This window comes from Choloepus didactylus, chromosome 16 (assembly GCF_015220235.1).
Source record: "Choloepus didactylus isolate mChoDid1 chromosome 16, mChoDid1.pri, whole genome shotgun sequence".
NCBI lineage: Eukaryota > Metazoa > Chordata > Mammalia > Pilosa > Megalonychidae > Choloepus > Choloepus didactylus.
Window position 1 is genome coordinate 49,007,887 of NC_051322.1, and position 15,886 is coordinate 49,023,772.

At 39.9% G+C, this 15,886-nt stretch overlaps 1 protein-coding gene across 1 annotated transcript in view; it reads right to left on the reverse strand.

The window, feature by feature from the left end:
* DSG2 (desmoglein 2) overlaps window positions 1-15,886 on the reverse strand; it is a 56,000-nt gene that overhangs the window by 35,466 nt on the left and 4,648 nt on the right. The window lies entirely within an intron of this gene.

Genomic DNA, 15,886 nt, shown 5'->3' on the forward strand with positions numbered 1-15,886 from the left:
CTTTACAGTCCACTCATCTTCTAGCTTCACTTTTCTCCTAGCTTAATCTAAACCTGCATTATCTAATACAGTAGACCCTCGTCTTATAAGTGACTATTTAGATATAAATTTAAATGATTTAAAATTAAAAATTTGGTTTCTCAGTTGCAGCAGCCACATTTCAAGTGCTCAATAGCCACATGTGGTTATTGCCCACCATTTTAGACCATGCATATACAGAATATTTCCATTATTGCAGATGATTTTATTCATCAGCACTGGTAGACGACTGCCATCTGTTCCGGTTTGCTAATGCTGCCATTTTGCAAAACACCAGATATGGACTGGCTTTTATAAAGGGGGCTTATTTGGTTACAAAGTTATTCTTAAGGCCATAAAGTGTCCAAGGTAAGGCATCAACAACAGGGTAGCTTCGCTGAAGGATGGCTGATGGTGTCTGAAAACCCGTTAGGTGGGAAGACACGTGGCTGGTGTCTCCTTGCTCCCAGGTTGCGTTTCAAAGTGGAGTTCTCCAAAATGTCAGTGTCAGCTTCCAATGGCCATCTTCAAAATGTGTCTCTCAGCTGTAACTTCTCTCCAAAATGTCACTGTCAGTTGCTCTGAGGTCCCTCTGTTTGTGAGCTCTTTTTATAGGACTCCAGTGAACTAATCAAGACCCACTCTGAATGGATGGGGCCACATTTCCATGGAAACAATCAAAAGTTCACACCCTAATCAAAGGTGTCACACTCATGGGTGGGTCACATCTCCATGGAAACAATCAGAAGGTTGCAACCTAATCAACACTAATGTGTCTGCCCCCACAAGATTGCACCAAAGAACATGGCATTTTGGGGGACATAATACATCTAAACCAGCACACCATCCATTATAAAGATGTTGTCAATGACAGCCAGGAATCTCTTATTCTCTTGACTCTCTAATATTCCTGCCCTACCTTTCCCCAAATCTGTAAACCCAACTGTTATTCTCTGTGAATCTGACCCTGTACTGACAATATTGCTAGAGAAAGCCAAAGTGGCTGAATGGATCCATCACAAATCCATGCTCTTAACAGCTGCTCCATCCCTAGGAGTGGCTGTTCCTTTCTAGGGTGACCATATGTTTAGGTTTGCCCAGGTTGGCACCTGTTGTGCAGGCATTCCTTTCATTCTCCAAAGTGTGCTCACTCAGACCATAAATTATACAGCCACCTTATCTTTGTCTTTCTTGTGTCCCTGTCATAAGCATTCCAAACTTCAGCGAACCCCCAGTCACCACTAACCACATCTCTGTACCTTCTCACTCTTAGATGACCCCAAATTTTATTTGAGCAAACCTGTATCTTCAATGACCCTCTCTTTCCCTTCTTTCTCCAAAGAGATGTCCTGACTTCTTTCCAAGGTGACCCACTATCTGTGTTCTTTATCCCAATTATTCTATTTGTTCTCTCACATTTAATTTCTCAGTGATCTTGTTCCCTCCATTATCCCATTTCTTGCCCTTTTATCTTCATTCCCCAATGGCTAACCAAACATGTTTAGTTCTTCCCTGTCCTAAAACAAATACACACATAAACCCCTCCCTTGTTTCTGCTGATATTCAAACTACTGCTCCATATGCCTCTTTTGCTTTTAATTCCAAACAGAAACTACTGTTTACATTTATTGCTTTCACATCCCCACTGTGGTGTCTTGAAGCTGGATGTACTCCAGAAAAACAATATTCTTAAACTTAATCCATTCCTTGCAATGGTGTAAACCCATTGCAAGTAGGACCTTTTGTTGAGGTTACTTCAGTTAAGTGTGGCCCGCCTTACTCAGGATGGATCTTAATCCTTTTACTGGATCGTAAGCAGAATGAGATTCAGATAGAGAGAGAGAAAAGCCAGAGGGAGGAGCTAGAAGCTGAATATCAAGGGAACCTGGAAGAAAAGGAAGAGACCAGGAGACACCATCATTGTTCTTGCCAGGTGACAAGAACAAATAGCAGTATTCGCAGCTATTGCAAATACCAAAAACTGTGGAAGTGACTCTGGAATTGGGTAATGGGGAGCAGCTGGAAGAATTGTGAGGTGCATGATAGGAAAGGCCTAGAATGCTTTGAAGAGACTGTTGGTAGAGATATGGATGCTAAAGGCACTTCTGATGAGGTCTTAGAAGGAAATGATGAATGTGTTATTGTAAACTGGAGCAAAGGCGATCCTTGTTTTAAAGTGGCAGAAAACTTGAAATGGAGTCCTGGTGTCAGATGGAAGGCAGAACTTGAAAGCAATGAACTTGGATATTTAGCTGAGGAGATTCCAAAGCTAAGTGTGGAAAGTGCAGCCTGGTTTCTCCTTGCAGTTTATAATAAAATGTGAGAGGAAAGGGATAAGCTGAGAACTGAACTCCTAGACACAAAGAAACCAGAAATTGATGGTTTGGAAAATTCTGAGTTTCTAGAAAGCAAGTTCCCAGAGAATAGTGCTCCATGTAAGGGTTAAGCTGAACATGGAACCATCAGCCATTTTGGGGGAAGTCAGGACTGGATATGCAGTAACGCAGGAAGGACTATAGAAAGCCCTTCTATCTGTTGTTTGGGTCCCTCCCTGTGCACTACATGCAAAGTCAACAATTTTTTTTTCTGTGAAATTTGTATGAACGGAACGACTGCCAGCCTTAACTGAAAGGGACAGAGAAGGGACTAACTGAAAAAAGAATGACTTCAGGGGCAGAACCATGGAAACTGATGTCTAGAGCAAGGAGATCTCCTTGGGCCAATAGAGTGAGTCCACCCACGTGTGTGGGAAGGGCAGGTCCACCCTTGCACTTGGAGGGGGCAGGACTTCCACACTGTTGTGCAGGAAGAATGCTGCCTCTCCAAAGCTCAGAGATGGTGGGGCCTGTGCCCAGGGGTTTGTGGGAAGGCTGGCCACTATCCTGTTGCTCAGAGGGTAGCACCTTTACCCCAGTGTTCGGGGAGAGCAAGCTCTACAAGCACTTAAAAGGAGTGAACTGTTGCTCCAGCAGGCCCGGAGGACAAAACACTGCTGATATATAGCTGATGCTCAGACCTTGAAATCTAGTGGAGTTTGCCGTGCTGGGTTTCAGAATTGTTTGTGTCCTGTAACCCTTGTTTTCCTTCCAATTTCTCCCTTCTGGAATGGAATTGTGCCCCAGGATAGACCACACCCATAAACTGATTCTGATGAGACTTTGTACTAAGTATTGTTTCTAAAATGACTTAAGTCTTTTGAGATATTGTGATGGAATGAATGTATTTTGCACATAAAAAGAACATGTCTTTTTGGGGTCCAAAAGATGGAGTGTGGTGGTTTGAACCCACTTGGAATAGGACTTTTTGATGAGTTTACTTCAGTTAAGGGGTGGCCCACCTCAATCAGGATGGGTCTTAATCCTAATACTGGAGTCATTTATAAACAGAATGATATTCAGAGAGAGAGAGAGAGAAAAGTCAGAGGGAGCAGCCAGAAGCTGAAAATCAGTGGATCCTGGAAGAAAAGGAGAGACCAGGAGATGCTGCCATTTTTCTTGCCATGTGATAAGCTAAGGGCCCAGGATCGCCAGCAGCCAGCCCCAGAATGCCTTAGTCTTTGGGAAGAAAGCATTATCTTGATGCCTTGATTTGGACTTTTACCCAGCCTCAAAATGTGAGCAAATAAATTCCCACTGTTTAACCCGACCCATTTCATGGTATTTGTTTGAGCAGCCTAGGAAACTATAAAACACCCACCGCCTTCCATTTTTGCATTGATTCATTATAATCTATTTTCCATTTGGATTTTCTCAGTCTTGTTTGCCTTTTCCCTTCTGCATTTCTCAACTGCTAACATTTCAGTCTATTTCAGTTTCTCCACATCCTTTTGGAAGCTTCCACAAGATCTGCTTTACCTGTGTTCTGTCATCTTCTTCCTTTCTTTCATCTTCTCTGTCAGTACATGTTCTTGCCTCTACTCTTCCAAATAAAAACTCAAGGATAGTGGATCTTCATCCTCTGTCACGAGCCTCTCAGGGACGGATGAGCACCCATAAACAATTTTCCATTTTATGGTCAGAGATATTATTTCTTCCTCATTCTTTTAGATGTTTACCCAAACAGTAGTGATCAGAGCTGTCTCTACCCAAAGTTGTGGTACCCAGATTTAGGCAGTTTCAAGGATGGTATGCTTTGAAAAACAAGTGAATGCACCAAAGATATATTACTTCTCTCTGCATGTCCCTGTAGTAAGAGTTTTTAAAAAGAAAGATCAGTGACTCGATCCAAGATTCCTAGGGGTTATCAGAAAACATTCTTAAATTTAATATATTACTTGTCCAGCCTCTTAACCACCCGTCTCCTCCCTTTGGTGCAAGCAATATTGAGGGATTTACTAGATTGCGTATTTACAAATTTATTTTTTCCCTAGAATCTTATAGGTATAAAATGTGTTATTTTAAGTCAATGTTATCATTCTGCCCAAATACCATCCATCTCACTAATATGTAAATAAAAGGGAGCAATTTATAGTCCTCAAGTGAGAAGTAAACCCTTCATAAGAATATTTTCATTGATTTTTGCTAGAATTTACTTTCTAGATGCTATTTGCCAACAAATAAAGAAAACTGCATGGTTATAAAACAGGCTTCTTAAATTTTAATGTGCATTCCATTCTCTGGGGATCTAAAATAAAGATTGCAATTTAGTAGGTCTGGAGTTCAGCCTTTCACTTTGCATTTCTAACGAGCTCTCAGATGATGCCAACGTTGTGGCTTCTCAGACCATACTTTGAATAGCCAGATTGTAGAATGCAGTGTGGAATATCAATTGTTGGTTTAGGTATAAAACAAATGAAGTCTGCCTTATTCATTACTACCCCAGTAGTCAACAGAAGAAGCTTTGTCACTTTTGATTGCCAACATCATGAACATAGAGACTCTTATATTTTATCTCATTGATGTATTTGTTTTTAACATTTTATTTTTTAAAATTATGAACAAAAGCAGAGTGAATGGTACAATGAACATCCATGTAGCCAACTCCCAGTTTCAATAACTATCTAGCACACACACACACACACCTTTTTTAAAAAATTTTAAACTTAATTTTGAAATCCTTTGAAACATACAGGACAGTTACAAAATTAATACACAGCCTAAACAGAGAACTCCAACATACCCCATGTGTTGGTTTGAAATCATATGTACCCCAGAAAAACATGTTCTTAAATTTAATCCATTCCTATTATAAGTAGGACCTTTTGATGAGGTTACTTCAATTAAGGTATGCCCACCTCAATCAGGATGGGTCTTAATCCTATTACTGGAGTCTTTTATAAGAGAATGAAATTTAGACACAAAAAAAGAAAGCCATGGAAGCAAGTAGCTGAAACCAAGGAAAGCTGGAAAAGAGAGAGACCAACAGATGCCACCCACGTGCCTTGCCATTTGACAGAGGAGTCAAGGATTGTCAGCAGCCAGTCTTTGGGAAAAAAGAATTGCCTTGATTTGGACATTTTCCCAGCCTCAAAACCATGAGCCAATAAACTTCCATTGTTTACCCTGACCCACTTCATGGTATTTGCTTTAAGCAGCCTAGGAAACTAAAACATCCCTTCTTCCCCCAGACATTCAGATCCACCAATTTTAACATTTTGCTACATTTGCTGTATTATTCTATCTATCCATCCATCTATTTTTTAATCCATTTTCAGAACACTTGAGTGTGGGTTGTATACGTCATGCTCCTTGAATACTTAATACTGCCATGCACATTTCCTAAGTACAAGAATATTCATTACAACCTTAAGTGCAATTATTACGTTTAAGAAATTTAACATTGATATAAAGCTTATGGCCTATATTCAAGTTTTTTTTTTTCATATGTCCCAATAATGATCTTTTGAGTCTTCTCCCCTCCCTTGTCAAATCTGGTCCAGGATCATGTATTGCCTTTTATTATCACCTCTTTAGTGGCTCTTTTTTTCCTCATTGTAGAAACATATATACAACATAAACTTTCCCATCTCAACCACTCCCAATCATATCATTCAATGGCATTAGTCATATTCACTATGTTACAGTACCCTCACCACCTTCCTTTACTAAAACTTTCCCATCTCTCCAAACAGAAACCCTACATCCTCTTTGCATTAACTCCTGATTTCCCCTGTCCCCACCACTGGCAACATGTACTCTGATTTCTATCTCTATGAGCTTGCATATTCATAGAGGCTTAAATTTAACATTCTAAACCTATAACACCCTTGTTTGCTCTAATACCAACTGTGCTGGTTTTAATCTATTATGCCATAATTTATTATGCCATAATCTATTATGCCATAAAAGGCCATGTTCTTTTAATCTAATCTTGTGGGGGCAGAACTACTGTGGGTGGGACCTCTTGATTAAGTTGTTTCCATGGAGATGTGACCCACCCAATTGTAGGCGGGACCTTTTGATTAGATTATTTCCAAGGACATGTGACTCCATCCCTTCAGGGTGGGTCTTAATTAGATCACCAGAGTCCCTTAAGAGAGATCAGGAGCAAACACAGGCGTGGACACTAAGAGATGCTTAGAGATGCCTGGAGTTGCAGACAGAAGGATGTTTGGAGATGCTAAGCTAAGAGATGAAACCTAGAGTTTGGGAGCAAAGGACCAACAGATGCCAGTCACATGTGTTCTCAGCTGACAGAGATGTTCTGGACGCCACTGGCTGTTCTTCAGTGAAGGTATCATCTTGTTGATGTCTTAGTCTGGACACTTTTATGGCCTTAGAACTATAAATTTGTAACCTAATAAACCCCCTTTAGAAAAACCAGTCCATTTCTGGTATTTTGCATAATGGAAGCATAAGCAAACCAGAACAATGGGTATATGCTGAAATGTGATATTCTCATTCAAATTGATTGGCGACTGCTTTAGGCATACAGGTGTAAGAGAATCTTAGCCAATGAGCTATCAGGAGAGTCAGGAAAAGGTTCTCCTTGCTGATAAAAAAAGAAGCATATGCATACTTTCCTTTTTTTCCTACCTTTGGAAATTGTTGAGTGAGGATGTGACATATGGAATGGCCATGAGGGGGAAAGCTAACAGAACTGCACAGAAACCACACTGAAACCATAACATCTTGGAGTTGCAGAATTGGTTAAATCTGGAGCCACCCTATCTCTTGCCCTTTTTTGGTAAGACACTAAGTGTTCCTGTTTAATTTTTTAATTGGGTTTTGTTACTGGCATCTGAAAGCACCCTGATACACCCATTTTGCAGTGTATACTACATGAAATGAACCTATTGCAGTAACTGACAGATATCAGGTGCTTAACAAACAGAATTATGACAATATTTCCTTAATTCTAAGCCTAGGACTTTCCTCACCTTAAAATTTCTGAGATTTGGATTTATTCGTGGCCTTAATTTTCTGTATTAATATTCCTATAGCTTACTATTTAAGCTATAGGAATATTGTGATGAATGAAGATGGTTCTTGCTCTCTTGGATTTTTAAATGTGGGGGAGATAGACAAAAACAGGTTGTGATAAGAGCTATAAAGAAAACTAAAGCAGGGAAAGGGTAAAAGAAAGTAATTTAGGATTTTGGGGAGGCTCTCAGAAGAGTTTACATTTGCACAGAGACCTGAAGAGAATGAGGATCAAGTCAGGCTGAGACCTGCTAAGAGCCATGGGGTGAGAGTGATCAGGGTTGGTGTTGCTAGAGGAGTAGATGATGCCAGTGGTAGATGGTAGAGAGAAAGGCTAGTCCCTGTAACAGAAAGCCACTGCAAAATTTAAGTTTGGGAACGACAGAAACTGAATTACATTTTAAAAAGCTCATTCTGGCTGCTGTAATGAGAATGAACCATAAGAAACAAGATCAAATGTACGAAGATGAGGTAGTAGTCACTGCTGTAGTCCCAGCAATAGACAAAACTGGCTTGAACCACGGAGGCAGCAGTAAAGACGATGGGAAGGGCATGAATTTAGTGTATATTTTGAAGGTAGAGGCAACAGAACTTATTCATGGATTGAATGAGGACAGAGTAGGGAAGGATGACCGTCAGAATTTTGACCCAAGTATCTGGGTGAGTAAAGGTACTGTTTCCTGAGATGGGAAAAGAATGGCGAGAAATAGGTTGATGGTGGGATGGGAGGAGGGAAGATGTGTGGAGGAAGAAGAGCTAGGACACAAGAGCTGTTTTCACGTTCCGTGTGAATGGCCTATTGGATATAAGAGTCTGAAGCTCAGAAAAGAGCTTATGCCTGGAGATATAAATTTATCAGAGGGTTTTGAAACTATAGAACTGGAATGCATCTGAGAGGCTTTGTGCATATTTAATGCACTATCTACCCCCCACCCCCCCCAAAAAAAGGCTGTTATTAAATTGACAAGCATCTAAGGAGCCAGTATAAAACAAGAAAGCTAATCTATGCTGTTAGCTGATCCAGGAAAAGCTATCTATGAGGGGGGACAGGGACTGAAGGGAGCATCAGGGGGTGCCGCTGGCAATCTTGTTTATTGATTGGATGTTGGCTGAATTTGTGAAAATTCAATGAACTGTGCACTTGCAAAAACACTTGTATTTATACTAACATGTTAAAAAAATTGATAAGCATCTTAAAGCTGAGGGTGTCTTAGAATTCAGGTATTCACCTTTGCTATTGCCAGTTCACAGCATCTACTGCAGTTGCCTGCTTTCGCAGACACATAATAAAGGTGCGATGGAATGAAATAGTTGCTCCAGACTCACTGTACAAAAACCAAGCAAACTGCATCAACATCTTGTCTATTGTGGAACTGTTTATTATTTGACTGAGGAAATAGTTACATTCTTAAACTACTCTTTACTGAAGTAAATAACTTGGATCTGTTTCCTTGGGACTCTATCTTATAGAACACATTCTCAATTTAGACCAGAGGTTCGCAGCTGGGGCTATTCTGCTCCAACTCTCTGCTCCCAGGGGTATTTGGTAATGTCTGGAGATAGGTGGTTGTCACAACTTAGGGGCAGGGGTGGGGGGTGGGGTGGGGATCTAGTGGGTAGAGACCAGGGATGCTGCTCAACATCCTACAAAGCACAGGACGGCATCCACACAAAGGGCCATGGAGAAACCCTGATTTAGACCCATGTTTCTGTGACTGGAATCTACTATAATAACTAGGGTCAGGAAGTCACACAAGTTGCAGAGGACCATGGAGATTTTATGAATTTCCAAATTGGTAGATGTTGCAGGCAGTATCAATGGAATGAGCTGCTGCTGTCTTCTGCCCTCCCTTTTAACAGCTCCTGCTCTGTGAGTCTGAGTGACCTCTTGTGGGGATGTTGCAAAAGAGTTTCAAGCATTGCAAGGGTGGCTGGACAAGATGACATTTGTTTCATCCCAAACATGAAAGGTGTTTCTTTTTCTTCTCCCACGGACCTTAGTGAGAGAAAAGTGTCCTATGCAACATGACTTTATGATCCAAATGGAAAAAGAAGCTTCATGTCCTTGTATCCAAAGTTGTAGTGATTTTAGATGAACCAGAGGAATCCCGCAAAAGCTTTCCCGATTTACTAGCTTTTTTTTTTTTTTTTAATTTTTACCAATGGATCCTGTGTATCTTGTAAAAACTGGCCTTACCAGTAACTAGCAAGAAAAAAAAATTGGCAAAAGCGTAAGGTAAGGTCAAACATCACTGCAAAAATACAATCTATCAATGTACTCTTTGTTTTCAAGGTCAGCACCCTTAGAAAAAACTTCTGTTCTGAAGTCCCTGTATGAACTTAAGCAGAATCCAGGACTCATGAGTCACTGGACGACAGCTCCTCTTGGTTGACAGGTTGTCTCTCTGAAGTCCTGCCTTCGAAGTAGATGATTTTGAAACTTTCTTCTTTGGTTCTGTGATTCCATGCAGAGGTAACCCATTGACAGTTAATTTCTTAGACTAATAAGTATTTTATTACAGACAATATGTAGAGGGACACAAAGTAATTTAAGCTACTGTTGCAACTTTGAGGCATTATAACGGCTTGTTATTTCTATTTAGCCAGAGATGACTATTTTACAGGGAAGGTGCACAGTGCAGTCAATGGATGATTTTCAGGACAACTCAGAAATAATCTAGTACCTGTTCATCATTGCTCTTTAAACCATGTCCATTGCAGGACAATCACTGTCACACCTGTGTAATATTTTCCTTTCTTACTCTTCCAATCAGGTAGACTGTTTTAAAATTCTGTGTTTCTTCCTAGTACTCTACAGAAGGCAAAATCAGAAATTGCCCTAAATGGTCTAGATTTAACCCCAATCCATTCCCAAAGTGTTTTCAGCTTTGGCTGAAATAGTCTAAAGGAAATGAAATGAGAGAAAATAAAGGCAATGGATACCACTTGTTTATATCCTCGGACCACATATCTTAATTTTTCTTTGTGTATAGATGAGAGAGCTAGAAGTCTGGCCTTTAGTAACCTCTGTAGCCACACAGTCAGAAGGGGTTATCTTAAGAAGGTCCTGACAGGAGGAGCTGTGTAGCTGCAGAAACATAAACATCCAGAATAGTTCAAATGATCCTGCAGTTAAGTATGCACCAATGATTTTGGTGGGCTAATTGGGTAAATTTGACATAGGTCAGATTTATGTTAGAATTTCACCTGCAACATTCTTTTCCTCTTAATCTTTTCTTTGGGGGTGGGGTAGGGGAGATGAAGGGAAGGGAGTCTTATAAATGTTCTTATGTTAGGGCTGAATACTATAACTTATTTACAAAATGCCAATTTAAAAATCCACCTTATGAGAGGCTAGGCCTCCCTATATTTGTGCCTAAGAGTCTCCTCCTGAATGCCTCTTTGTTGCTCAGATGTGGCCCTCTCTCTCTGGCTAAGCCAACTTGAAAGGTGAAATCACTGCCCTCCCCCCTACGTGGGATCAGACACCCAGGGGAGTGAATCTCCTTGGCAACGTAGAATATGACTCCAGGGGAGGAATGTAGACCCGGCATCGTGGGACGGAGAACATCTTCTTGACCAAAAGGGGGATGTGAAAGGAAATGAAATAAGCTTCAGTGGCAGAGAGATTCCAAAAGGAGCCGAGAGGTCACTCTGGTGGGCACTCTTACGCACACTTTAGACAACCCTTTTTAGGTTCTAAAGAATTGGGGTAGCTGGTGGTGGATACCTGAAACTATCAAAGTACAACCCAGAACCCATGAATCTCGAAGACAGTTGTATAAAAATGTAGCTTATGAAGGGTGACAATGGGATTGGGAAAGCCATAAGGACCACACTCCACTTTGTCTAGTTTATGGATGGATGAGTAGAAAAATAGGGGAAGGAAACAAACAGACAAAGGTACCCAGCGTTCTTTTTTACTTCAATTGCTCTTTTTCACTCTAATTATTATTCTTGTTATTTTTGTGTGTGTGCTAATGAAGGTGTCAGGGATTGATTTAGGTGATGAATGTACAACTATGTAATGGTACTGTAAACAATCGAAAGTACGATTTGTTTTGTATGACTGCGTGGTATGTGAATATATCTCAATAAAATGATGATTAAAAAAAAAAAAATCCACCTTATAAATACCCATCCATAGGCACTGCCACAAGCCCCACCGAATTCCTCGAGCAGCTTCACTCAATAACTGATTTAAATATATAACTGCATTTGTTTTCACATTAAATTAAAAAAAAAAATAACCAAGAAAAGCAGTATCTGGACCTTAATTTTTGAACTTGGAATTTAAACTTCAGCTAATAAATACATTAAGTCTGATTCTGGAATAAAGCATATAATTTGTCATAAATAATCTTTTGCCTGTTTTGATGTCTGGGCTAATCTTAATGTAACAAATATGATTTTAGGTGAGTCATATTGACATTAGCTTCAAAGAGGAAGAAGTTTTCTTTGAAAAATGTTTACTGACTCAAAAGCATTTTAAAATGTGGATTCAGCAATGCTGCGTTATACTTGAGTTGTTATGCCATATGGTAAATTGTTATTTCAAATGAAGTTTTGTGTAGTAATGGACAGCTCCCATTTCCCCCAGTATAGACTAATAAACTGAAGGCCCAGAAAAGTCAATATTCTTTGATTCAGTTTCAATTTCCCTGATCCCTAAAACATTAAAAAAAAAAGAGAGATTTGCTAACAATTAGTTAAAACTAGGCTTTTAAGTACTTAATCCCAATTATTTTTTTTAATTCATTTTATTGAGATATATTCACATACCACGCAGTCATACAAAACAAATCATATATTTGACTGTTCACAGTACCATTACATAGTTGTACATTCATTACCAAAATCAATCCCCAACACCCTCATTATCACACACACAAAAATAACCAGAATAATAATTAAAGTGAAAAAAAGCAACTAAAGTAAAAAAGAACACTGGGTGCCCTTGTATGTTTGTTTGTTTGTTTGTTTGTTTCCTTCCCTGACCTTTCCACTCATCCACCCACAAACTAGACAAACGGGAGTGTGATCCCTATGGCCCCCCCAATCCCACTGTCCCCCCTCATAAGCCACATTTTTTTTTATCTTCATTTTATTGAGATATATTCACATACCATGCAGTCATACAAATCGTACTTTCGATTGTTTATAGTACCATTACACAGTTGTACATTCATCACCTGAATCAATCCCTGACACCTTCATTAGCACACACACAAAAATAACAAGAATAATAATTAAAGTGAAAAAGAGCAATTGAAGTAAAAAAGAACACTAGGTACCTTTGTCTGTTTGTTTCCTTCCCCTATTTTTCTACTTATCCATCCATAAACTAGACAAAGTGGAGTGTGGTCCTTATGGCTTTCCCAATCCCATTGTCACCCCTCATAAGCTACATTTTTATACAACTGTCTGAGATTCATGGGTTCTGGGTTGTAGTTTGATAGTTTCAGGTATCCACCACCAGCTACCCCAATTCTTTGGAACCTAAAAAGGGTTGTCTAAAGTGTGCGTAAGAGTGCCCACCAGAGTGACCTCTCGGCTCCTTTTGGAATCTCTCTGCCACTGAAGCTTATTTCATTTCCTTTCACATCCCCCTTTTGGTCAAGAAGATGTTCTCCATCCCACAATGCCGGGTCTACATTCCTCCCCGGGAGTCATATTCCACGTTGCCAGGGAGATTCACTCCCCTGGGTGTATAAGCCACATTTTTATACAATTGTCTTCAAGATTCATGGGTTCTGGGTTGTAGTTTGATAGTTTCAGGTATCTACCACCAGCTACCCCAATTCATTAGAACCTAAAAAGGGTTGTCTATATTGCACATAAGAGTGTCCACCAGAGTGACCTCTCGGCTCCCCCAATTATTTTTTAATAGGGATGTTAACAGTTCTCTAACTTGAGTGTGCATGAGAATCACCTGGGGGGCTTGTTAAAACAGGATTTCTGGGCCCTACTCCAGAGTTTCTGATTTAGTAGGTCTGGGGTGTGGTTTGATAATCTGCACTTCTAACAAGTTCCCAGGTATGGCTGATACTGTTGGTCACTAATCACACTTTTGAGAATCACTGTAAATCACAGAACTAGCAGGGCAAAGGGAAAGAAAAAGACAGCCTTGGTGATCTATAAACCGGAAAATGAGCCCCTTAATTACAGAGAGGTGTGAAAAGATGTATTATAAGTCAGGAAATCTAGTATCTGTGAGTTATTCCCATTACAAGATTTTTCACCTTACAAGTATTAATAAACATAAATTTACAATAGGTCTACTTTAAATTGTGTTTTCCCCTGGTTTACATTGCTTGTTCTAGTTTGTTTTATTGACCCTGAGCACATTTTTGGTGGTGGTGGGGGATGGTTTTTTATCATTTTAGTCTATATGTTTTCTATATGTGCCACAAATACTTTTCAAGTCAGGTAAAACAGAAGAAATTATGTACATTACGTTTCACGTAATTTTATAGACAAAAATTAAAGGCTGTCCCATTTTTTTTTGCTGCAATGGATTCCTGAAAATTACACTAAAGAACAGAATGAAAAATAGATTCCCCCCTTCCCCGAATTTTAAGAAAACCAACAATGTCCTTTTTCACCATTAGATGGCACTGAGCTATCAGTAAGGCAAACTTCAGGAACTATCAGACATTGACCAACAATTGGTGCCAATTCCCAAGTGGAAAACAGGAATTTTTAATTGACCTCAAATAAGTGAATCGGCAAAATTGAAAAAAATTAAAACTAAGGGCTTTATAAAGTTGTATGAATGCTTTATATCTGTGAAATTAGGCAAATCTTCATTTACATTTCTCGTTTGTTTTCCTTTCTTGTAATGACACTAAATGGATTTTCTATTTAAGAATTTCAGACCCTATTGATGATTAGCAATAGAAAAAGGTTGTAAGAGGAGGTCATAGTGATTGATGCCTTTAGTTGGACAAAGGCATATGGAGCCAGGTGCACTTGGGTTCTATCCAGCTTTGCCTACTATTAACATTTCACTAAAACCAGTGGCTGGCACACAGTTCTCATCTACACCCCCTTCCGTACTGTAAGCCACATGAGCAGTTTGCCTGCACTCAGAACACTGGCATACAGTAGAAGCCCAGTTAGTGATTTAAAATAAAGAATGCAAGAGAATGCATAATGGAGGAGAGAGGAAGAACGGAATTAAGGGGTAAAGGGAAGGGACCCTGAGTAAGAGATCACTCATTCATTCATCCATTCATCCATTCTAGCATCTATTAATGCTACATACCAGCTAACAACCTAGGTGCTGAGGATGCAAGGATGAATGAAAACAGTCCCTTCTCTGAAGCTGCTAAATCTACATAGAGAAATTGGTGAATGAAGAAACTGAAAATATTCTAAGTGGATGAGGGAGGCAGAGTTCACTTACATGGCTTCTAATCCTCTTTTTGGAACCCCTCTCTTTCTTCTTTATTTTCCTCCTCCTCTCAAATATTTAGATTCCAAGTTGCTTTCTTGGAGTCCAAAATCCTCTACCCTACCAACACTAGCTCCCCCCAAATTCTGCCTCTCATCTCCATCCACATCTGCCCACTTGCCCACTTATTCTCTAGTCAGGCAGGCAGCAACAGCTTGACTGATCAAAGTAATTCACATGAAGGTATAATTTTGATGAAAGACCTAGAAAAGTATCTGGCCCAGAGTAGGTGTTTAATAACATCTGTTAAATGAATGAATGTATCAAGGCCAAATCAACCCTAAATACAGATGTATTTTAAAAAGAGGAGCTAGGTAAGTAAGATGAATCCCTAATCAGAACCTCTCACTATTTGCCCATCACTGTTTCTTCATGGAGACACTATTGGCATTTCAGACAGGATAGTTCTTCATGAGTGGCCAATTCCTCCTGAGGTTTCTGCAGATTGCAGGAGGTTTAGCATCTCTAGACTTGGGTACTAAGTATTAGTAGCATCCCCAGGCATTGTGACAACCAAAATGCCCCACTCCCATTTCTTGGGGAACACTTGCTCCCAAATCTAGCCTTTGCTCCTGCCAAGCTGCACCCTCCCTCCACTGTTTCACACACTGGGCTTTTCTGCCTGTCTTTGCTTGTAACATCACAAGTCCTGAACGTGAACACATTTTTTTCTGGGGTACATAATTCAACCTACCACACACCTTCCCCCCTTTTCTTTTTTAAAGCAGGCAAAATTGTACCCAGGCAACTCCCATCTCTTTCTTCTTGATCCTTTCCTGGCCATCTTAACCAAAAATCACCTTTTAAGTTTCTTAATGATTTGAACACTTCCTAAAATCACTCACCTGGCAACTAGTCCTTTGTGTCTTCCCTTGTTAGCAAGAAAGCTGCAGGCTGGTCTTTCTACACCTTCTTACACTTCATATTTTATGTTCCAGCCACAGTCAACATTTTTAGTTCTTCCAAAGAACCACGCACCTTTGTGTTCAGGTCTTTGCGCATGTTCTTCCTTCTACCTAAAACATCCACCTCCCTCCTTCTCTTCATATTA